The sequence below is a fragment of the Euleptes europaea genome, chromosome 4 (assembly GCF_029931775.1).
Source record: "Euleptes europaea isolate rEulEur1 chromosome 4, rEulEur1.hap1, whole genome shotgun sequence".
NCBI classification, from domain to species: Eukaryota; Metazoa; Chordata; class Lepidosauria; order Squamata; family Sphaerodactylidae; genus Euleptes; species Euleptes europaea.
This window is the reverse complement of record NC_079315.1, coordinates 110,412,239-110,437,739: the sequence shown is the minus strand read 5'-3', so window position 1 is coordinate 110,437,739 and position 25,501 is coordinate 110,412,239. Positions and strand designations below refer to the sequence as shown.

General features: G+C 46.0%; 1 protein-coding gene across 1 annotated transcript in view; it reads right to left on the bottom strand.

Annotated features, from left to right (window-relative positions):
- The window catches only part of CCDC68 (coiled-coil domain containing 68), a 67,738-nt gene that overhangs the window by 31,291 nt on the left and 10,946 nt on the right, over nucleotides 1-25,501 (bottom strand). The window lies entirely within an intron of this gene.

Genomic DNA, 25,501 nt, shown 5'->3' with positions numbered 1-25,501 from the left:
CCTGTCCTCCCCAGGCTCCATCCTGAAGTTTTCAGGAGTTCCTCAACCTGGATCTGGCAACCCTACCCCCCATCATCCCCGCCGGTGGCCAGGGGAACCTGGCAGCCCAACTTGCAAAAGATTATTTACATGAGCCATTGGCTCAGGTAAGCTTCCAATGTTAGAATTACAGAATCATAGAGTTGGAAGGGACCACCAGGGTCAACTAGTCCAACCCCCTGCACAATGCAATAAATTCACAACTACCTCCCCCACACACAAATACCCAGTGCCCTCTACTCATAGTATCATAGAGTTGGAAGGGACCACCAGGGTCATCTAGTCCAACCCCCTGTAAAATGTGGGAATTTCACAACTACCTCCCCCCCACACACCCCCAGTGACCTCTACTCATAGAATCACAGAATGATAAGAGTTGGAAGGGACCACCAGGGTCATCTAGTCCAACCCCCTGAACAATGCAGGAAATTCACGACTACCCCCCCCCACACACACACCCAGTGACCTCTACTCATAGTATCATACAGTTGGAAGGGACCACCAGGGTCATCTAGTCCAACCCCCTGTAAAATGCAGGAATTTCACAACTACCTCCCCCCACACACACCCCCAGTGACCTCTACTCATAGAATCACAGAATGAGTTGGAAGGGACCACCAGGGTCATCTAGTCCAACCCCCTGTACAATGCAGGAAATTCACAACTACCTCCCCCCCACACCCCCAGTGACCCCCTAATCCATGCCCAGAAGATGGCCCAGATGCCCTCCCTCTCATCCTCTGCCCAAGGTCACAGAATCAGCCTTGCTGACAGATGGCCATCTAGCCTCTGCTTAAAAGCTCCAGGGGAGGAGAGCCCACCACCTCCCGAGGAAGCCCGTTCCAAAAACCCGACCCCTTCACCGCCTTTATTGTGAACCGTCCTCTTTCCTTCTTCTGCTCCGACAACCGCCCCAAACCATCGCAGGGAAGCTGCGCGCCCGACGCCGCTTGGCAAGGCAGCCGGGGGCTGCGGTCCCGTGAAGAGCCCGCCGGACTCTGCAGGGGGGGGGGGATCGAGCTCCCCAGCAGGACGCAGCCAGCCAGCCTCCTAAACCCACCCACCCAACCAACGCCTGCTCCGAATTGGGACCCCCCTGGCCCTCTTACCGCAGACCCGTCCGCGGGGCGCCCTCCCGATCCAGGCAGCGCCTCCGCCCAACCTCTGCTCCAGAGACTGGTGTGACTCCGGCTCTGCGAGCTGCGCTCCTGCCCGGCTCTTCCCCAGCCCAACTCCGGCGGGCTCCTCCCAGGTCTCCGCCCCGTCGGCCGCCTGGACTGCAAGCAGCTTCCGTCTGGAGGGTCGGAGAGGCTCCCAAGTGGCGGTGGGGGAAAGGCAGCTTTCCTTAGGGTTGGAAAAGGGCAAGAGTCCAGTAGCACCTTAAAGACTAACAAGAATATTTTCTGGTAGGGTATGAGCTTTCGTGAGCCACAGCTCATACCCTAACAGAAAATATTTTTGTTAGTCTTTAAGGTGCTACTGGACTCTTGCCCTTTTTGACTACTGCAAACAGACTAACACGCCTACCCACTAAGAATATTTTCTGGTAGGGTATGGGCTTTTTCTGGTAGGGTATGGGCTTTCGTGAGCCACAGCTCATCTCCAGACTACAGAGATCGGTTCCCCTGGAGAAAGTGGCTGGGTTGGAGGAACCTCACTGAGGTCCCTGTCCTCTATAGCATGGTACCTCACTGAGGTCCCTGTCCTCCCCAGGCTCCATCCCGAAGTTTTCTGGAGTTCCCCAACCTGGAGCTGGCAACCCTACCCCCCCATCATCCCCCGCCGGCGGGGGGGATTTTCTGGTAGGGTATGAGCTTTTTCTGGTAGGGTATGAGCTTTCATGAGCCACAGCTCATCTCCAGACTACAGTGCCCCTGGAGAAAGTGGCTGGGTTGGAGGAACCTCACTGAGGTCCCTGTCCTCTATAGCATGGTACCTCATTGAGGTCCCTGTCCTCCCCAGGCTCCATCTCGAAGTTTTCAGGAGTTCCCCAACCTGGAGCTGGCTACCCTACCCCCCATCATCCCCCACCAGTGGGGGGGAGATTTTTGGGTAGGGTATGAGCTTTTTCTGGTAGGGTATGAGCTTTCGTGAGCCACAGCTCATCTCCAGACTACAGAGACCAGTTCCCCTGGAGAAAGTGACTGGGTTGAAGGAACCTCACTGAGGTCCCTGACCTCTATAGCATGGTACCTCACTGAGGTCCCTGTCCTCCCCAGGCTCCATCCCGAAGTTTTCTGGAGTTCCCCAACCTGGAGCTGGCAACCCTACCCCCCATCATCCCCCGCCGGTAGGGGGGATTTTTTGGTAGGGTATGAGCTTTCGTGAACCACAGGTGGCTCACGAAAGCTCATACCCTACCAGAAAATATTTGTTAGTCTTCAAGGTACTCCTGGACTCTTGCCCTTTTCTACTACTGCAGACAGACTAACACAGCTACCCACTGTGAATTTTCTTAGGGTTGCCAATTGTGGGTTAGGATATTCCTGGAGCTTTGGGGGATGGACCCTGGAGAGGGTGGGCTTTGGGGAGGGCAAGACCTCAGTGGGGTTATCATGTCTTATAGACCACCTTTCTGCGGTCAGCAAAAATGGACCCTGGGTGCCGGTAAAGGTAGACTCCTGTGCTAGCATCAGGTCATTACTGACCCTTGGGGTGACATCACATCCTGATGTTTACTAGGCAGACAGCTTAGGGCTGTTTAGCTTGGAAAGAAGGCGGCTAAGGGGAGATACGATAGAGGTCTATAAAATTATGCATGGTTTGAACTGGAGAGAGTGGACAGGGAGAAACTTTTCTCCCTCTCTCATAATACTATAACACGGGGTCATCTGCTGAAGCTGGAGGGTGAGAGATTCAAAACAGAGAAGGAAGTATTTCTTCACACAACACATAGTTAAATTGTGGAACTCCCTGCCCCAGGATGTGGTGATGGCTGCCAACTTGGAAAGCTTGAAGAGGGGAGTGGACATGTTCATGGAGGAGAGGGCTATTCATGGCTACTAGTTTAAATGGATACTAGTCATGATGCACACCTGGTCTCTCCAGGATCAAAGGAGCATGCCTGTTATATTGGGTGCTGTGGAACACAGGCAGGATGGTGCTGCTGCAGTGGTCTTGTTTGGGGGCTTCCTAGAGGCACCTGGTTGGCCACTGTGTGAACAGACTGCTGGACTTGCAGGGCCTTGGTCTGATCCAGCATGGCTTTTCTTATGTTTACGGGGTGGTTTGCCAGTGCCTTCCCCAGTCATCTTCCCTTTACCCCCAGCAAGCTGGGTACTCATTTCACCGACCTCGGAAGGATGGAAGGCTGAGTCGATCTTGAACAGGCTATCTGAAACAGACTTCCCTTGGGATCAAACTCGGGTCGTGAGCAGAGCTTTAGACTGCAGTACTGCAGCTTACCACTCTGCGCCACGGGGCTCTTACTACAGTTAAAAGACTTCTATTACAACGCTGGAAAGATAAAAAGCCCACCTCTGGTAAATCAATGGATTGAGGACCTTAGAACTCAATAAATATCTGAACACATGGCATATAGACGGCAATTGTGCATGGACTTGTTTTTAGATATTGGGAAACCGTTTCTAGAAACTTATGTCTAGATCTGAGTTTTTTTGGGGGAAGAAATTTTTTAAAAGGATATATAAAAAAATAAAGTCCACCTTCCAAATCAGCCATTTTCTCCAGGGGAACTGATCTCTTTCGCCTGGAGATCAGTTGTAATTCCTGGAGATCCCCAGTCACCACCTGGAGGTCGGCAACTCTAGTGTGAAGTAAGTTCCTCATGTATGACAAGCATATGTGTGTCTCTCGGTGGTGGCTGGAGATCTCCAGGAATTACAACTGGTCTCCACAGTTCCCCTGGAGTCAATGGCTGCTTTGGAAAGTGAACTCTATGACATTATACTCCACTGAAGTCCCTCCCTTCCCCAAACCCTGCTTTTTCCAGGGTCCATCCCCCAAAAGCTCCAGGAATTTCCCAACCCACAGCTGGCAATCCTATATCAGCCCCCCCTTTTCATACTAGTTTAAGTTTCAGGCCCGATGCAGCCAGTTGTAGCAATGCTACAAGCGAGGCAGCAGGATTGCCAACTGACCAGGGAAAAAATGCAAGCCTGTTCCTATGTCTTTAAAAGGCATCTGACCTGAAGCAATCAGCAGGTGGTGAAGCTTTGGGTGGGATGGGGCTCCATATTTTTATTGCCAGCTGCTTCCTTAGAGTTTTGTTAAAGACACAGGAGCAGGCTTGACTTTTCCCTGGTCAGTTGGCAACCATTACTGTTATAGTATCAGGAGGTGATGCTGTGGACGGGATGGAGCTAAAAACCGTATCACCTGCTGGTTGCCGCAGGTGGCTCAAAGTCACACAAGAGGGGCAGCTTTAGCAGTTGGCAACCAAAATGAAAAAGAGAATCTGTTACCGCACTTGTATTGAGTTTGAAAATGTTATAAAAAATACTGTTCACACTTTGGCCTCTTTAGCTGTGAAGACGTCTTCCAACCAGTTATAAGCCGTGATATCCAAAAACCCTTTTAAAGCGATGGGGTTACTGCACTTTGTATTCCCAGCGATATATTACGAGTTTGAAAATGTTATAAAAAACATCGCTTTAAAAGGGTTTTTGGATACCACGGCTTATAAATGGTTGGAAGACGTCTTCACAGCTAAAGGGGCCAAAGTGCGAACAGTATTTTTTATAACGTTTTCAAACTCTTAATACATCGGTGGGAATACATAGAAAGTGCGAACAGTATTTTTTTATAACATTTTCAAACTCCTAATACATCGCTGGGAATACAAGTGCGGTAACCCACGATGTTTTTTACAACATTTTCAAACTCTTAATACATCTCTGGGAATACAAAGTGCGGTAACCCCCTTAGTATTGCTTCAGTGTCTTTTTCCCCCACCCGGCAATGGGCTGTATTTGAGTGATGGAGGGTATGTGCTAGAGTCGATGGCAGGAGGAAGCAGGGAAGGTCAGTTCTGAAGTACCAGCATAAAGATTAGCAGCTTTTAGAAGAGAACCACCATAAGATTTGCATGGGAGGAGCATGACATGGCTCATTTCCATAACAGTGTCGCTTTAAGAATGGATGTTGCATTTGTAGGGAAGAGCTTACCTTGCCACTTGAGGCTCCTAATGTTTCTTCTGTGATACGGGACGGAGTGACACTGCAGACACAAAGAAGAAGAGTTGTTTTTTATATGCCGACTTCCTCCGCCACTTAAGGGAGACTCAAACCGGCTTACAATCACCTTCCGTTCCCCTCCCCACAACAGACACCCTGTGTGGTAGGTGGGGCTGAGAGAGCTCTTAATAGAACTGTAACTTGCCCAAGGTCACCCAGCTGGCTTCGTGTGTAGGAGTGGGGAAACAAATCCAGTTCACCAGATTAGCCTCCGCCGCTCATGTGGAGGAGTGGGGAATCGAACCCGGTTCTCCAGATCAGACTCCACCGCTCTGAACCACGTACGCCACACTGTGAAATTAACCGCTACCAGAAAAGGTTCCCTAATTCCTCGGTAGGAACGATTGATGACATCTCTAGTTCTGCAAAAATACTTCTGCACTTTGCTAGATTTCCATCATGTGAGTATTGCTAAACACATGCTTCAATTGACTGATCAGCAACACAGGCATCCAGGCCTAATTGCCAACATAAAACAGAGGTATTGTTACTTTGCAAAGGCACCTGCTTTTAAATCGGAGGCACCTGCTTCGAGCACCTGAAGATTAGTCAATAACCACAAAGGGGGCCTTTTTTTTTGTTTCAATAGTGATTTGTCAGAGGATTTTAACCCACGTTAATCATAACTGCACGCTTAAGGTATGTGCGTGTAGATCAGCCAGCTGAAGACTTTCCTCTAATAGCACTCATGCATGCAAATCTTCTCCAAAGGAAAGGAGGAGGATTGGTTCAGGAGCTGTGGCTGCTGCAGCCCATTCAGTTCGCAAGTGCACTAAATATGTACCGGCATATCTGAGATGTTTTTGTATGCTTCGGATGAAACCACTTAATAACCTGTCTCAGAGACTGTGCTTAATGGCTTTTCTCAGTAAGATTCAGCTTGAGAATCTTTATCCTCAGAGTCATCCAGCTCTGTACTTAAAAAAAAAAAAAATACAAGTAAGAAATAGTATCAATAAAACGAAATAGCCAAATATCATGCCACTGATAGCATATATGAATGCAAAGGGGTAAAATTGCAAACAAGAAAACATATCCTCAAAAGAAAAGAAATAAAAACCCCTAAAATCACAATGTTGCAATTAAACAGTATGAACAAAGTGCAGGTTAGAACATTTTTAAAAGAATGATGGAAATAAATTATTGCATTATAATTTATTATTAGCAATGTAATTTGCAAAGCAGATTTTAAGCACATGGTCAAAATTGCATTTCTTGCTAGAGAAGGAAAGGTATGCTCTTGGGGATACTGCCTTCTTCGTTATTTCATTTCTTGAGACTAAACCTTGGCTTTCAAAGCACTTCCCTAATCTCAAACCTGTCGAATCCTGGCTCAGTCAAAAACCCATTTGCTCTTAGCTAGTTAGTCCTAGAAATGTCATAGAATCATAGAGTTGAAAGGGGCCGTACAGGCTGTCTAGTCCAACCCCCTAGAGCATCCCTGACAAGTGTTCGTCCAGCCTCTGCTTAAAGACTGCCAGTGAGGGGGAGCTCACCACCTCCCTAGGCAGCCAATTCCACTGCTGAATGACTCTTCCTGTAAAAAAATTATTCCTAATATCCAGCCGGTACCTTTCCTCCTGTGATTTAACTTCATTATTGTGAGTTCTATCCTCTGCTGCCAACAGGAACAGCTCCCTGTCACTTATCTACAAATGGATGCCATTTTTAAATGCCAGAGCCACTCCTTTCCCAGCCTGGAAAAGCAAAACCAGACCTAATATCCTTCTGTGTTTGGCCTGTAAACACAGCAGGGCCAGGTTTCAAAGTCTACTGCTCCTGCCCTACAAGGCTCGATGGTAGCAGGCGGGGCCATTGAGCTTCTGCACCCCACCCTCCGTTCAAATTCTGCAGTGAGTAAACCAAAGGCTACATATGTCATAGCTCTGCTATGCTCCCAGCTAACAGATATGGACATGCACTTGCTTTACATAAAAAGCAGCTCAACTTGAATGCTCGATTCTGAACGTATAATTATTAATAGAACACTGGGGGCACAATTTCCACATAGCTGGATCCCACACCATGCCAGTGATGTTTGTAGGATATCTTGGAGTATTAGAGCAGGAACAGCCTGGAGGGTCCTAGATGCATGAAGAAGAAGAGTTGGTTTTTATATGCCGACTTTCTCTACCACTTAAGAGAGACTCAAACCGGCTTACAATCACCATCCCTTCCCCTCCTCACAGCAGACATCCTGTGAGGTAGGTGGGGCTGAGAAAGCTTTGACAAGCCCAAGGTCACCCAGCTGGTTTCATGTGGAGGAGTGGGAAAACAAATCCAGTTCACCAGATTAGCCTCCGCTGCTTATGTGGAGGAGTGGGGAATCAAACCCGGTTCTCCAGATCAGACTCCACCGCTCCAAACTACCGCTCTTAACCACTACACCATGCTGACACCATACATGATGCTACTCAAGATGTCCACAAAGCAGATAGCCATAGATTATGCAAGTAAGTAAACCAAGCCACAAGCTCCAAAAGAAGGCAAAACTCCCGAGTCTGACTATTTCTGTTGAGCTTTTCATGTACAAAGGAACCCAAAGTCAAGGACAATCTACAGAACGCAACACAGCTCATCAAAAGAAGTATGAACCATTCCAGTAAATTGGTAGTGGGAAGTGCTGTCAATTCACCGCTGGCTTATGGTGACCCCATATGGTTGTCAAGGGAAGAGATGGGCAGAGGTGGTTTGCCATTGCCTGCCTCTGCATAGCAACCCTGGGTTTCCTCAGTGGTCCAAGTACCAACCATCCAAGTACTAACCGGGGCTAACCTTGCTTAGCTTCCAAGATCGGGCTACCCTGAGCTGTCCGAGAGCAAAATATTATTTTCCTTGCTCAACATGTTCTATGTGTGAGATCAGTCCCATCATGTGCCACTGACAACGTTTATCAGCCTGTATGCACACCTCACATAGTTGTTGATTGAGATATCGTGGATTGACATCATGCTCTAACATCTCTGTTAAGGCTGTAATTTCCTGCGTGGGAAGAATTATTGTAAATAGAAAAGATTCATTCTGGAATTTCTGGTTTGGCTGAATCATGTTTCTCCCTGTCCTAATACATCCTTTGGGATGTGGAATGGTATACTATAGCCCGATTTCATCAGATCTCAGAAACTAAGCTGGATTGGTACTTGGAAGGGAGACCTCCAAGGAAGACTCTGCAGAGGAAGCCAATGGCAGACCACCTCTGCTTTATCACTTGCCTTGGAAACACCATCAGCGGTTGCTTTAAATCGGCTACATCTTGACGCACACACACACACACACACACACAATACATCCTTTGCTACCTTCTTTGGGACATTGGAATGGAGAGTTTATTTTGGGTATATAGTGGTCAGATATTCTGGGGGTAGTTTCCAGCTGTTATCCACCTGGTCCATATTCGTCTTCTAGACAGAATGTCTTCATGATGTCTTCAAGTCATCTCAGCATTAGGGGTAAAAGGTAAAGGTCCCCTGTGCAAGCACTGGGTCATTCCTGACCCATGGGGTGACGTCACATCCCAATGTTTACTAGGCAGTCTTTGTTTACGGGGTGGTTTGCCAGTGCCTTCCCCAGCATGGGGGGGGGGGATATATCCCTGCCCTGCCAGATTGAGTGTATCGTACTTGGAATGAATGTGCTAACAAAACACATATCTATTCATTTAAAATTTTTTATTAAAAAGTATCTACTGTGCTGCTGTGGTCATGCCAGAGGCGTTTGTGAGTGACCAGGGTGGGATACTGGTAGCTACTTTCATGGGGAAAATGTAACTCCTATGAGCCTTTGCTAAATTGTGTATGCATTAAGCAGCACACATGTGTAAAATCTGACTGTACATGCATGCTGAAACAGCTGTGGTAGCCCAATTTACTTAATTGAGGGGCTTCATCATTTGACATCCCACAGCAGGATAACCAGTCCCTCCCCCCCCTCCCCGCAGCTGTTTCAGCTTGGGAAAACAGACTGGGAGGGAAGGCCTTAGTGTCTTCTGCCCCTACACCATGGTACCAAGCCAAATAAGGCACCAGAGTGCTTGGGCATTTTAGTTCCCTGATGTTACATGTGACTCCAGATTGCGTAGACCTAGCTTGTGTCTAGCATTATTAATCTCCAGGTGGAGCCTGGAGATCTCCCAGAATTACAACTAATCTCCAGAGATCAATTCCCCTGGAGAAAATGCCTGCTTTGAAGGGTGGACCGGATGGCGTTATACCTCCCCAAATCCTGCCCTCTCCAGGCTCCACCCCCAAATCTCCAGGAATTTCCTGTCTTGGAGTTGGCAACCCTACTTGTGTCACATGAATCATCTTGCTGAGCCCGTACAAAGAATTAAGAGAGATGAGCACAGTGTGAAACCGGCAAGTTCTTGATGTGGGTAGAAGGAATGAATTCACTAGGTGCGAAGATGTGAAAGCTCTCTGTTGTATCTGTTGGAACCAGAAAAGCCAGTGCCTGGAATAGTCTCACGTTAACCATCAAAACAAAGATGTTCATCTACCCTGCCAGCCCTTTGTGCCCGGTTATACGGCATTGGAATGTGGATCACTCCTGGTTGCTAAGAGAAGAACCCCAATGGCTTTGCTGCTGTTCATCTGGCATCCTTGGCATTTCCTGGAAAGATAGAATCACCCTTGTAATGCCCTTACCACAATCAGTCTGCCAAGCAGCCTGATTTTTCACGAACTGAGACAGGGTGGGGAATATCTGAGATGGTCACATACCAAAGCACACATTTTGTGATGAGATAGCCAACACAAAGACTGAGGCCACTCAGAAGTTCTGATATAAGGATCTTTCTTTCTTTCTTTCTTTCTTTCTTTCTTTCTTTCTTTCTTTCTTTCTTTCTTTCTTTCTTTCTTTCTTTCTTTCTTTCTCCAGCTTGGTGTAGTGGTTGAGAGCAGCGGTTTGGAGCAGTGGAGTCTGATCTGGAGAACCGGGTTTGATTCCCTGCTCCTCCACATGAGTGGCGGAGGCTAATCTGGAGAACCGGGTTGGTTTCCCTACTCCTCCACATGAAGCCAGCTGGGTGACCTTGGGCTATTCACAGCTCTCTTAGCGCTCTCTCAGCCCCACCTCCCTCACAGGGTGTCTGTTGTGGGGAGGGGAAGGGAAGGTGATTGTAAACCAGATTGATTCTCCCTTAAGTGGTAGAGAAAGTTGGCATATAAAATCCAACTCTTCTTCTTTCTTTCTTTCTTTCTTTCTTTCTTTCTTTCTTTCTTTCTTTCTTTCTTTCTTTCTTTCTTTCTTTCTTTCTTTCTTTCTTTCTTTCTTTCTTTCTTTCTTTCCCCCCTGTTCTTAGGCCGAGGTCTTGAACAATAAAACCAAACAAACTTAAATAAGACCCATCTCTAAAAACACCTCCCTTTGTCTGTTCTTTGCAGCCTCCAAAAAAACGAGCAACAAAATAAGTATGCTGCGGATAAAGATGTTTGCAAACATGAGCTAAGCGCCTCTGACATGACTTCAAAGAGTGGGAAGTTCTTAAAAGTAGAAAGGATCACAGAGTCTGGGCTAGCACACACCACTATGACTCATTTAACTTCAGAAAAAATTATGAGCTTTAGATGAAATCCTGATCTGACTATTGAGGAGGTGACTACGTGCACATTTTGGTGCTAGACTTAAACTGGTTCACTAGTCCCTCTTCCCTGAAAAGTGTAGTGAGGAAAAGAAAGGAGTAGATATTCCTGGAGAATTCCCAGCACCTCACCATTCCCTAGGTTCTATAAAATTGATCCATGTTTGCACGTAGGATCTTGCAGTGAGATGGGCCAGTATCAAAGGAATTTCTTCAGCCATTGGTGTGGGGGGTGGTAATTTGATTTAAGCAAAACTCAGCCAGAAAACACTGCAAATCAACTGTTTTGTATATCACTTGTATACTCAGCACTTTAAGATGAATGTGTGAATTGTCTACTGAAAAGTGTTACACATCAGTGTTCATACTTTCATAAGTCAAAAAGGGCAAGAGTCCAGTAGCACCTTAAAGACTAACAAAAATATTTGCTGGTAGGGTATGAGCTATCGTGAGCCACAGCTCACTTCTTCAGAACTACTGCAAACAGACTAACACGGCTACCCACTGTGAATTACATACATTCATAAAGTAGCAGCGTAAGCAGGAATTCTCTTAATTCCTGTTTACATCATCATCATCATCACCAATATCAATACTAATATTAATATTATTAGAAAAGGGCAAGAGTCCAGTAGCACCTTAAAGACTAACAAAAATATTTTCTGGTAGGGTATGAGCTATCCTGGACTCTTGCCCTTTTCTACTACTGCGGACAGACTAACACGGCTACCCACTGTGAATTAATATTATTATTATCTATCTTTCTCATTGCGATTTAATTTCTCCTCCAAACTCAACAATCTGTTTCTTTCCCCCTCTTTAGAAATTTGGAGTCTGTTTCAAATCAATTCTGATCAAGGAAAATTTTGAAAAGAGGAGGGGCAGGAAGGAAGGGCATGCAAAATTTCAGAATTTCGCTCTGTTCATGCTCAGAGGCAGGCCACGTCTTCCCAAACTTTCCTAACCTCCTGTTAGAGCACCCGTGTGGTGTGTAACATCTAAAAATAATGAAAGAGAAAATCCTCTTTGAAAAGAGAAAAAGGAAATAATTGGAATCAATGGTTATATCTTTAAAAAGGGAATGTTGGGGTAGGGTTTCCAGGTCTTTCTTTGCCACCGGTGGGAGATTTTTGGCGGACTTGGAGCATAAGGAAGACAGGGTTTGGAGAGGGACTTCAATGCCATAATGTCCAATTGCCAAAGCAGCCATTTTCTCCAGGTGAACTGATCTCTATCGGCTGGAGATCAGTTGTAATAGCGGGAGATCTCCAGCTAGTACCTGGAGGTTGGCAACCCTATGTTGGGGGGGTTCCACTCCAAATAACAATGCTACTTTAAGAGATCCAGCATGGGGTAGTGGTTAAGAGTAGTGGTTTGGAGCAGTGGACTTTAATCTGAAAAACCTGGTTTCATTCGAAGAGAACTGTGACTAGGCCAAGGGCACTCAGCTGGCTTCATGTGTAGGAGTGGGGAAACCAACCCGGTTCACCAGATTAGAGTCCAGCAGACTTGAACAGGTTCCTGAGAGGCAGCACATTTTCTATACAAATAAATAACGATTATTGTTGAGTATGGGTCCAACAAGTGTTGCAGGTCTTACAGGAGGAATTGTGCTGCTCCTGTTTTGCTTTCAGGGATGTTGTTGGTGTTGTTTGTGCGTTAAGTGTCATCAAGTCGCTTCGGACTCATGGCGACCCTATGAATCATTGTCCTACAAAACGTTGTGTCTTTAACAGCCTTGCTCAGGTCTTACAAATTGAGGGCTGTGGCTTCCTTTATAGAGTCAATCCATCTCCTGTTGGGTCTTCCTCTTTTCGTGCTGCCCTCCACTTTTCCTAGCATGATTGTCTTTTCCCCACTCCTACACATGAAGCCAGCTAGGTGACACTCACCCCCACCTACCTCACAGCGTGTTTGTTGTGGGGAGGGGAAGGTGATTGTAAGCCGGTTTGATTCTCCCTTAAGTGGTAGAGAAAGTCACCATATTAAAAACTCTTCTTCTTCTTCTTCTCCTCCTCCTCCTCCTCCTCCTCCTCAAGCTGGTAAAGTGGTAGAGAAAGTCGGCATATAAAAACCAACTCTTCTTCTTCTGCTATTACAAGTGATCTCCAGCCAATTGAGATCAGTTCCCCTGGATAAAATGGCCACTTTGGCAATCGGACTCTATGGCATTGAAGTCCCTCCCCTCTCCAAACCCCGCCCTCCTCAGGCTCTGCCCCAAAAACCTCCCGCCGGTGGCAAAGAGGGACCTGGCAATCCTACTTGCCAGCCATTTTGGGCCGGCAGTCATCACCGCCTCTCAACTGCCAAAGATGCCCACAGTCTCAAAAAAGCTAGGAACCCTGGTCTAAAGCAACAGAACAGTCAATGTGGGTACAATTTATTCTTTATATAAAATAATCTAATAGCAAAGATTCTTAATAAAACAAAACAATGCAACAATGTTGGGATTGAAGTATGGTTGTCTACGGCAACTAGGGTTTGCCAGGTCCCTCTTCACCATCGGCGGGAGGTTTTTGGGGCAGAGCCTGAGGAGGGTGGGGTTTGGGGAGGGGAGGGACTTCAATGCCATACAGTCCAATTGCCAAAGCGGCCATTTTCTCCAGGGAAACTGATCTCTATCGGCTGGAGGTCTGTTGTAATAGCAGCAGATCTCCAGCTACTACCTGGAGGTCGGCAACCCTAACGGCAACAAATGTACCCACCACATTGGTGAACATGGATGCGATATGAATTGCGGTCCTGCTATGCTCTGCAAGAGCAATGGGAATGTATTATCTTATGTTTATCATTGAAGAACTGATTTCAAGCAACAGCAGAGAGACTTCTCCTTGGCAATTGTTCCTCTTTTTCTGGAACTTCCTGCCTCTAAACACTTTGTTCTTCCAGACATCATGCAAGGTTTTGTTTCCATCTTTGTAATCCTTTTGTAAACATGGATAATCAGGATTTCGGGTTGCGGTTATGTATTGTGCAAACATTTCATCTTTTACACACACATAGTCAGTATTAGGGAACATTCAGAAAGCTTATACCTCTGCAGATAGTTTCGCAGAGTAGGCGTGTTGGTCTTCAGCAGAACAGCTAGATTTGAGTCCAATAGCACTTTAGAGACCAACAAGATTTTGGGGGTATAAGCCATCGAGGGTCAAATCTCTTCATCAGATACCTGTGCTGATCTATAGAGGGCAGGAATTCACAATAAAAAAGAAGACAGAAGACAAATATAGTACCAAAGAATGACGCTATAGTAAGAAATGATCTGTTGACCTTGGATTCAATTTTCCTCTGGATGTTCAAAGAGGTATTGGGTTATATCATTTCTTTATTACTCGTTTATTAATTAAAATGTACATTTTCCACATTTTTGACCAATCCAGTAAAATAATAATAATAATAATATGCATGCACACAGGGTCTCAAGTGGAAGTATTTCATATAACCTACTACCTGATTCTTTAACTGGAGATGCCAGGGATTGAACCTGGGATCTTCTGCATACCAAACAGATTCTCTACCACTGAGCCACAGCCCCTCCCCATGGAACATACCACGAATGCAATGTGCAAGCATGGGCCACAATTGACTTTTTGTGGTTAGCGAGTCCTCATTAGGACTGCATTATCCTTGCTCATTCTAAGAAACACCATCAAATGTGTTAATGAATTTAAAATAAAGGTAAGAATGTGGTCTGTTCATGTGATAAGGATGTAGCAATGAGTTTATTCCCTGGATTTTGATTGGGTAGCATTGCATTCCTGTGGTAAGAAGGTTCTATTTGTAATAGTAATTTTGTCTACCTGAGTTATCATATGTAAATTAGGATTATTAATCAACCTTAAATGTAAGAAAAGTAGTGAATCCTAGAAGGCCACTGTTTAGTAGGTATTCAGATATATCCTCAATCCATGTGGAACATGTAAGGACTTCCAGCATTCTGGGCCATCTCACTCTTACACATGAAGCCAGCTGGGTGACCTTGGGCTACTCACAATTCTCTTAGAGCTCGCTCAGCCCCACCTACCTCACAGGGTGCCTGTTGTGGGGAGGGGAAGGGAAGGTGCTTGTAAGCCAGTTTGATTCTTCCTTAAGTGGTAGAGAAAGTCAGCATATAAAAACCAATTCTTCTTCTTCTTCTTCTTCTTCTTCTTCTTCTTCTTCTTCTTCTTCTTCTTCTTCTTCTTCTTCTTCCTGTATTAGCAGTTATGTCCCACAGAGCTATCCTCAGAACACTTTCTTGGGAGTCAGTCCTATTGAATAGACTTGAGTAAGATTCTGAGTAGGATTGCTTTGGATTGCTTCCTTGGTGTTCTTGGAGAAGTTTTTGTTTTTCGTCCACAATGGGATTGACGCTGGAGGTATGATGCTTTGGGTTACAACATATCTATGTTTGTCTGTATCCTGCTCATCTCTCCAACAACTCAGGGGGAACATCATTCTCCCTTCCCCATTTCATCCTCAGAACAACCCTGTGAGGTAAGGTTGACAACCTCCAGTTGGTGGCTGGAGATCTTTCACTATTACAAATGATCTCCAGGTGACAGAGATCAGTTCACCTGGAAAAAACGGCTGCTTTAGAAAGTAGACTCTATGGCATTTTACCTCATTGAAGTCCCTCCCCTCCCCAAACCCCACCTTCCTCAGGCTTCACCCTCAAAATTTCCAGATATTTCCCAATCTGGAGCTGGCAACCCTACCGTCAGGTAGGTTACACTGAAAGTATATTGCTGGTCCAAGGTCATTCAATGATCTTCATAGCAGTGTGGGGATTTCAACCCAGATCCTAGTCCAAATATACTACACTTAGAATCATAGAGTTGGAAGGGACCACCAGTGTCATCTAGTCCAACCCCCCGCACAATGCAAGGTATATTTGTGTATACCTTGTAGCTAATTCAAGCTGTTGTTTAGCAAGCAACTTCTGTGCAGCCCTTAATACAGGATTTGTTGGCCAAGATTCTGAAAACCAATGTCTCTTGTTTCGTTTTTAATTAACTCTTGGGAAAGTCCAAGGTGTTTGTTGGTTGACCTGGAGAACTACGCTGTGGATGGTGTGGTTTTAGGATCCCTGTTCCCAAACTGTCAACCCAGCATGTTTTCACAGCTTAAATCATTACTCCACCCTTTGAACTGTCACATGGAAGAGTATGAGTCCTAGATTGGGCATACAAATGGATAATGAAAGCATGCAGAAGATAATTGAAATAATCCACGTTGTCATTTTCTCAGCAACTCTGCAAGAGTTCTATATCCCACTCTGGTTTTGGCATAGAATGATAGCCTTGGCTGTGTATAGCTAATACTTTAAATCCAGTAAGTTTCCATGGCAAAGTGGAGACTCCAAACTAGGTTTCCCAGATCCTAATCTAACACTTCAACCAGTACACAAGCTTTTTTGGGGGCGGGGGTCAAGTCACAGCTGACTCATGGTGACCCCATAAGGTTTTCAAATAGCATGGGGGCCCTGGAGATAATCTGGGCCAGGGATATTCCAATTCCTTTCATTTTTTGGCCCTGGAAATACCATGATCCTTCTGAATTTGGCGGTAGACAATTTTGAGATTCCTAGTTTTATTTTCTGATGAATTATGCCTGCCACAAATAGATACACAGATGGACACGTGGACCCTTTCATTATTATAGATGCGTGGCAACAGCTAATGTTTTTTTATGATGTTTGGTTTGAATAAGGGTCATATGGGGGAGCCCAGATGGAATCTTTGTCTGGGGGCCCATGTTGGCTCTCAGCCTTGAGCTTCTTAAGGAAAAAAGGCAGCTAACAATCCTTGAATGGAGACCACCAAGGAAGTCCGGGGTTGCCATAAGTCAGCTGTGACTTGATAGCACTTTACACACACATAACTTGGCGAAGTGTTGAGTATTCACAGTTAGAGACCATTCCCCCAACAAGTACAGCTGCCAAGTTCTTGGGAATAGATCATGATGGGTAGCCATGTTACTCTGTCTGTAGCAGTAGAAAAGAGCAAGAGTCCAGCAGCACCTTAAAGACTAAGTGAGCTGTGACTCACGAAAGCTCATACCGTGCCAGAAATTCTGTTAGTCTTTAAGGTGCTACCGGACTCTTGCTCTTTTTTACAAGTTCTTGGGAAGATGGGACAACTCCAGTTATTATTTGTAGGGCAGATACGCCCAGATATACCTCCCAAGCCTATATAATCCAGGTGACAGTGTGCCACAAGCAGGCAGCAGGTGAGTCACAGAAATGCGCTTACCTGGCAAGTAGCTGAAGATGACTCAGGCAAATAACACAAGCCGCACTCTGTGGCAGATGGTGATAACCCCTCAGATTCACTGCCAATTTGATCTGGGAGGAAATTCCTTTCTGGCATCTATATCGGACTATGTCTGACACTCATTACTCAAGTCATCCCAAGGAACACTTAATTACATGGGTTTCTACATCTCACAGTGTCCTGTATTTGATGATGGATGTTCCTCATGCCTGTTTGTTGTCTGGAGCTAGCCTGCAGAACCATGTCCCATATATTCTGAGGTGTCTTCATTGGCTGCAGATGAAACACATGAACACATGAAGCTGCCTTATACTGAATCAGATCCTTGGTCCATCAAAGTCAGTATTGTCTACTCAGACTGGCAAAAGCTCTCCAGGGTCTCAGGGTCTTTCCCATCACCTACTTGCTGAGTCCCTTTAACTGGAAATGCCAGGGATTGAACCTAGGACCTTCTGTATTCCAAGCAGATGCTCTACCACTGAGCCAAGGCAGCAAGGCCACTACCCATACGTTTCCAGGTCCTGTTCAAGGTGTTGGTGCTAATCTTCGTGACTAGGCATGTTATGAATTTCGCCACAAACATGCTTGACAGTTGAAAATTCAAAGGTGTCGATCAGATGTGAGATGATCAGCTGAGAGCCGGCGTGGTGTAGTGGTTAAGAGTGGCAGACTCTAATCTGGAAAGATGGGTTTGGTTCCCCGGTCCTCCACATGAAGCCTGATTGGTAAACCTAGGCTAGTCACAGTTCTCTCCGAATTCTCTCAGCCCCACCTAGGGCTGTTGGAAAAAAAATTCGGTAAAATTCAGCCCGTTTTTATTCGGGAAATGCCGAAGTCCGAACTCCCCCGCTTTGGGTCCATGCAATTCGGCATGAGATCCAGAGTTCGGGGAAAAATTCGGCCGAATAAAGCCATTAAAAACACAATCGCGCCTTTCCACGGCTCTGGGGGGGATTTTTGGGGGTAGAGGTCCCAAACTTTCAGCGTAGCTTGAGGGGACCCTTCTTGCAAGAACCCCCAAGTTTTGTAAAGATTGGGTCAGGGGGCTGAGATATGGGCCCCGAAAGGGGTCCCCCCTCCTTAATGTGCATCTCTGACAATGGGGGTTTGCAATTAACAGAGCTTGCTGCCCACTCCTGAAGCTCCCAGCCCCGACAAACAGCTGAGCTGCGGGGAGCAAGGGCAGGGCAGGTGCGAAGAAGTTTGCAAACCATGCAAAGCAACACATTTGCAGCCATGCAAACCATGCAAAGCAACACATTTGCAACCATACAAACCATGCAAAGCAACATGTTTGCAACCATGCAAACCATGCAAAGCAACACGTTTGCAACCATGCAAAGCAACACCTGGGAGTTTGCAAACCATGGAAAGGGACAGAGGCAGCTAGCTATGCATAAGGAGCAGGAGGGGTGGAATTTCCCCTTTTGCATGGGACTCAGGACCAGGCAAATGCATTCTTTAAGTCACAATTTGAAAACCAGTTTTGAGCAAGCATCAAAATAGACCTAACTGATCTTATGAATGAGGGAAAACCTGAGGACACACAACTGAAGCCCTCCCCCTCAAACCAGAGAGAGAGAGACTCAGGGGGCACCCCCCCGCAGAACAGGCGAAAGCCCCCTTTGGCTTCCCCCTCCACCCACAGACTCTGCTCCCTCTCCACACACAGAGAGACTCTGCTTCCCCCCCCCCACACACACAGGAGAAAAATTATAGAGAAAAGCCCCCAAATGGGTCTTACTGTGGATGTCTTCTGTTCCATCAGGGGCACCCCCCCCCCGCAGAACAGGTGAAAGCCCCCTTTGGCTTCCCCCACACACACACAGAAACTGCTCCCTCCCCACACACACACAGATTCTGCTTCTCCCACACATACACACACAGGAGAAAATTTATAGAGAAAAGCCCCAAAATGGGTCTTACTGTGGATGTCTTCTGTTCCATCTTCTTCGCACCTGCCCCGCCCTTGCTCCCCACAGCTCAGCTGTTTGTCGGGGCTGGGAGCTTTGGGCGTGGGCAGCAAGCTCTGCTAATTGCAACCCCCCATTGTCAGAGATGCACATTAAGGGTGGGGAAGAAGACCCAGCTTGGCCACTGATTGGCCGCAGGAGAATGCTGCTTACTAACTGACGGTATAGTGATAGACTGTGCAAAGGCAGAGTATTTTAGCATTCTGGACAGGCTTTAGCACAAAAGGGGCTTTAGGGGATGACTGGCTTACTGTCCCGTGGTCTGTTTCTCAAAAGGAACAGGAAAAGGAACCAAAGTAGTGATGCAGCCCATCCTTCCCATCCTTCTAGGGTTACCTAGGGGGCACTAAGAGGCAAGGGGGCAGTGGGGGAGCTAGAGGTGGGCCCCTTCAACTGTGTTGTTCACTAATTTACAATAGATCAAGCTATGGCAGCATGATGGCAAATCTGGTGGAAACTATCAGAATTTTCCCCCTAGACTTTGAAGAGCTGGTACCACTGGATCCTGAGCCCCGTGGCGCAGAGTGGTGAGCTGCAGTACTGCAGTCAAAAGCTCTGCTCATGACCTGAGTTCGATCCTGACGGAAGTCGGTTTCAGGTAGCCGGCTCAAGGTCAACTCAGCCTTCCATCCTTCCGAGGTCGGTAAAATGAGTACCCAGCTTGCTGGGGAGTAAAGGGAAGATGACAGGAGACCACCCCATAAACAGAGTCTGCCTAGTCAATGTCGGGATGTGACGTCACCCCATGGGTCAGGAATGACCCGGTGCTTGCACAGGGGACCTTTACCTTTTTTACCACTGGATCAAGTTCATCAGTTTTGATGAATAAATTTCAACTAAAAAAGGTTTAATTTGATTTTGAATAGATGTGCAATTAATTGTTACTGTTTTGAAATTTTATTGTTATTTTCTTCTTTAATGAGTCATGCAAACCCTTATTTTGAAAAATGTTTTTATAGAATAGGGTAGGGGGCACTGGGGTTGAGTTTGTGGAACCAAGGGGGGCAGCCCGAAAAGTTGGGGGAACCACTGCTAGAAAGCTGCTTCAGAATGGTTTCCCTCATTGGTCCATCTGGCCCAGGGGTCCCCAGTCTTTTTAAGCCCTTGGGCACCTTTGGAAGTTTTACACAGCATGGTGGGCACAGCCACAAAATGGCTGCTGCAGGAGGCGGAGCCAGACACAAAACATCTGCTGCAGATTACCTTCAGTCACACAGTGATGATCCTTGCGCAGTGGCGGCAGCTGCGGCCAAAGCAACCTTTTCAAAGAGCTGCACAGCCAATCCAGTATCAGTCACTCTGAACAGATGGCATAGTAGCCTGTCTCCCAGATCTCCGATGGCCAATTAAAAGCTCCGCTGGCCAGGAGCCCCACCTGGCCACGCTTTGGAAAGGGGACTCTTTGGCATTATACCCCAGTGAAGTCCCTCCACTTCCCAAACCCCGCCCTCCTCAGGCCCCACCCCCAAAATCTTCAGGTCTTTCCCTACCCAGACCTGGCACCCCTAAGTGGAACTGAGGATCCCTCTTTCATACAAGGCTTTGCCCCTGGGTACTAAAAAGGGCTCAGGATTCAACATTTATTTTAGTGGGAAGAAAGGGGCCCTATAGTTTGTAGTAACTGCAATCATGTCCAAGGATGAGGTCCCACTTAGCTCTCTGTAGGAATAGTGAGGGCTTCAAAGATATACGGAGCCTCCTTTGTAGGTATTTATATCTTTAAAGCCCGTTTAATCTGACGTCTTTAAAACAAGATGTGGTTTTACTTCACAAAACATTAACTATATGCGACTAACAAATTCCCCAAGCCAATCCTTTGGCATCAACATGCATCAATGGCTTCACGAATCAATGACTTCTGTGTGGAATAGTCATTAGATTCCCTTCTGTTCAATTCAATCCACCTTCCATCGGACCAGTTGGAGGCTCGCATCAATTTTGTACTCTCTTCCCTACCACTGCCCTTTTAGTCCCTAGATCTGAAAAATACAAGCTGTTAAATCTGTTCCAAAAATCATAAAGCCAAAGCGAGCCTTGATCATTATCAGCTTTTGTAAACAGCCACTGATTCCTGTAAATTATTGCGCCTTTGTTCTAATTTGTTTCCCGCTGCAATGTTTTTAAGGGCTATTAATTCCGTGTATTGCTTCTCTTGGATGCAGAAGCTCAAAGCCAACATGCATCATTCCCTTCCGCTCAAAGCAAAAAGCTTGAATGTTAAAGCTTTTGGCAATCGTATCTCTGCAAATTTAATCTGATATAAGTTTCACTCACACCTGTTTGATTATTGCTTTGATTTAATTGATAACATTGTTACGGCAGCTCTGAGCCTTTTGATTGGTGGCACAGCCATCAAAGAAATAAATAGAGGTCTAGTAATTTAGTGCTGTGGTATGAACAGAATGAGTCCGTTAGTCTAATTTAATTCCAAGTACCACAGGAGTCTCTATGGCGCAGAACTCAGCTATATGACGTGCGTATGTGGGTTCTGCCATGGAGTCTCGCTTACGATATTCTGGCTGTTGTTTGTGCACTCCAAACTCTGCACATAGATGTGCTTGGCTTTGAGTACTCAAAGAGCAGTCAGGCCCCAGATCCTAATCTGATGCTCTAACCACTGCATCACACTGTGTATGGGCGTGAAGTAGCGTGGTGTAGTGGTTAAGAGCAGCAGACTCTTCTTCTTCCCATTCCCCTTCCCCTTCCCCTCCTCCTCCTCCTCCTCCTCCTCCTCCTTCTTCTATGCATAGAGCCCACCCTCCAGAGCAGCCAGGGGAACTGAACTGTAGGTCTGCTTTAATTCCAAGAGACCCCCAGGCCTCACCTGGAGGTTGGCAACCCTAGTCGGTTGCATCACATCTCTTTGCTTTGTTTGTCTGATTTTCAAGGCTAACGTCAGGATGTTTTCCAACTGCGAGAGAAACAGTAGCACGTGAGCGCGCACCTGCATAACCTCCTCTGGTGAACACCAGATAACACGGCCCATATTTCAAGAGTGCTGGACGTGGCACAACCGAGAATAAGAGATTTCCCAGCTTGCTCAGCAGACATCTGTGCATGGGGAGGGTGGCAGGTTGGCGCAATTAGGAAGCCGCTGCCCGAAGGGACCTGACACGGTTGTCTTTCTGCCGCCGCTAAGACGGCAGTGACAACGGGAGGCACGGGGATGGCACGGCACAGGTGGGCTGCACTTTACATGCCTCAGCACCCCTTATTTAAAGGAGGGGAGCAAATGGATGTTTTGCGTCTTGAGACGCCGTTTAATCAGAAGCAAGCGGAGCAAGCTGCGTCCTCCACGGGCCCAGGTTTGCTGTTTGCATAACTGCCGTGGGAAACGACACAGCCAGGCTGCAAACAGTGACAAGGAAGAACATTAGAACATAAGAAAAGCCGTGCTGGGCCGTGTGGCCGCTGGTGTGGCCGTGTGTGCATGGGGAAGGCTTTTCTCTTTTCTTCCTCTTTTTCTGTCACTCTCTTTCCTTTTCTTTCTCTCCCTCTCTTTCTTCCTTTTCTTTCTCTCCCTCTCTTTCTTCCTCTTTTTCTGTCCCTTTCTCCCTTTCTTTCTCCCTTTCTTTCTCCCTTTCTTTCTCCCTTTCTTTCTCCCTTTCTTTCTCCCTTTCTTTCTTTCTTTCTTTCTTTCTTTCTTTCTTTCTTTCTTTCTTTCTTTCTTTCTTTCTTTCTTTCTCGTATGTATGTATGTATGTATGAATGTATGTATGTATGGGCACATGGCCCGACCCGACCAAGTGACATTTATGTCATATCCGGCCCTCCTAACAAATTAGTTCAACACCCCTGAACAATAGTAAGTAACTATCTGCTTTCCTTATTGGAAACATACACAGCTGAAACCATTTTTTCCTTAGCCAATAACGTGACCATGTACTGCCACCTAGTGTTCGTTTCCATGAAAAGCAGAGAAGGATTAAACCAAAGGCAGAAGAAGAAGAAGAAGAAGAGTTGGTTTTTATATGCCAACTTTTTCTACCACTCAAGGCAGAATCAAATCAGCTTACAATCACCTTCCCTTCCCCTCCCCACAACAGACACCCCGTGATGTAGGTGGGGCTAAGAGAGCTCTTAGTAGAACTGTGACTAGCCCAAGGTCACTCAGCTGGTTTCATGTGGAGGAGTGGGGAATCAAATCTGGTTCTCCGGATAAGAGTCCAACGCTCCAAAACACCGCTCTTCACCACTACACCACACTGGCAACAGACAATTACGTTTATTCACACTGCTGCATGGGATAGAAACAGTCACTTCTTAAGGGACAGCAAAATAATTCCATTTTTGATTTGTTTAAATGTTCAAAGGTCAAACTGAATGGACCAATGTTTTTGGCTGCCTTAGAAAGAGAGCTTAAGCCAGTCTATTCAGAAGTAATTCCCATTTTATTCTATGGGGCTTACTCCTAGGAAAGTGTTCTTAGGATTACAGTCTTATTTTATCAATAGGAGCTGGTGCCTCAGCAGGATTAGAGAAATCTCCTGCAGTTTTAAGACTTCCCTCATCCAGACTGAGCTAGCAGATCAGATATTGAGGTGGATTTTAACCAGCGCAGTGTAGTGGTTTAGAGCGGCAGACTCTAATCTGGAGAACCGGGTTCGATTCCCCACTCCTCCACAGGAAACCTGCTGGGTGACCTTGGGCTAGTCACAGTTCTAAGAAAACAAGAACCTAAGAAAGGCCCTGCTGGATCAGACCAAGGTCCATCAAGCCCAGCAGTCTGTTCACACAGTGGCCAACCAGGTGCCTCCAGGAAGCCCACAAACAAGACGATTGCAGAAGCATTATCCTGCCTGTGTTTCACCTAATATAGTGGGCATGTTCCTGTGATACTAGAGAGAATAGAGAAAACTCTCTCAGCCCTGCTGACCTCACAGGGTGTCTGTTGTGGGGAGAGGAAGGGAAGGTGATGGTAAGCCAGTTTGATTCTCCCTTAAGTGGTAGAGAAAGTCAGCATGTAAAAACCAACTCTTCTTCTTCTTCTTCTTCTTCTTCTTCTTCTTCTTCTTCTTCTTCTTCTTCTTCTTCTTCTTCTTCTTTTCTGTTGTGCAAAGTCTGAAGCCTTCCTCCAGCCTCAGAAGTCTTCCTCCAACAAGTGTCCGTTCCATTGGAGGATGAACCACTTAAGTTGGAGGTAGGCTCCTTGGAGGATGTTTGGATATACTTTTGGAGCATTGGCGATTTGAATTTTCCTGCCCACACCAAACCTCCTGCCAGTTGCCAGCACTTGGCTGACAGGCCTATCGGTGCCCCATTGTGTGTGTATAATGCCACAGATGTTTGTGTATTTAAAACCACAGTGTGAAGAATGGATAACTCCCAAAGAATGCCTAGCTAACAGCTGTGATGAGCAGTGACCAAGAATGAAAGAGAGGGACAGTGTGCCTACATTGGGTTGTCCTGGATTCTAACTGCACTGCATCCCTGATGAGGGCCGAAACAGGTCTTCCTTCGCTCAGGGCGCGTGTATACCTAGCGGTATTAAAATTATTGGGGGAAAACAAAATAGCTAGAACAAAATCGTTTAGCAGTCCATCATTCAACGTCATGCTAATGAAAGATCCATCACGCCTTAATTTCTTAAATAAGATATTATCTCAGTACTCAATTCCAGATGACCCTTTAGGGCTATCAGCAGATTTTTCCCAACTTAGAGACTGGGTCTACAAATTAGATGCCCTGATGGACAGAACACAGATTCTGAAATCGGGAACTGCTCCTTGGTTTAAACTCTTCAAAACTGACCATCTTAGAGCTACTTATTTAGTCAATATACCAAACCCCAAGCTTCGAGCAGCCTTTACGTCCCTGTGGTTTCAAACAATGCCAACGGCTGTACTGTCCATGCGTTATTGCCGAATTCCAAAAGACCAACGTTTTTGCATCTGTAGAACATCTGTTCTAGAGGATTTATACCACTACTTATTTGAATGCCCTCTATATGTGGAACCCAGGGCTAAATGTCTTGCCGGGTTGGTTTCTGGCCTAAACACCTGTCCTAGAGCCGATAAACTAGTATTTTTGTTAAAAGATACAAATGGGTTTGTCTCTTATAGGACTGCCCTGTATGCTCTGGCAGCAAAGAAAATAAGGGTCAATATGGCTACTAAGGGAGTAGATCCTTCAAGTTGATTTTAATGGTCGCTAGGTCCCATTGGCCAATTGGGACACCACCACAATTTTTAGCTATTATTTTGTTGTTTTGTATGCATCATTTTAGCAAAGTTTTATTATGTATATTTATTATTAATCCAGTATGTTATTAATCTGATATTTTATTATGTATTTGTGGTATCCTTGATATGTTTGTAATGGCCTATGGCTAAATGCAAATAAAACCATTCATATATATATTCATAACTGCACTGCATTCCTTCGAACACTTCCTCCCTTTAGTAAAAGGCTTTGAAAATATTCCCACCAGCATATTGGTTTGCACTCTCACTGCATTAGGG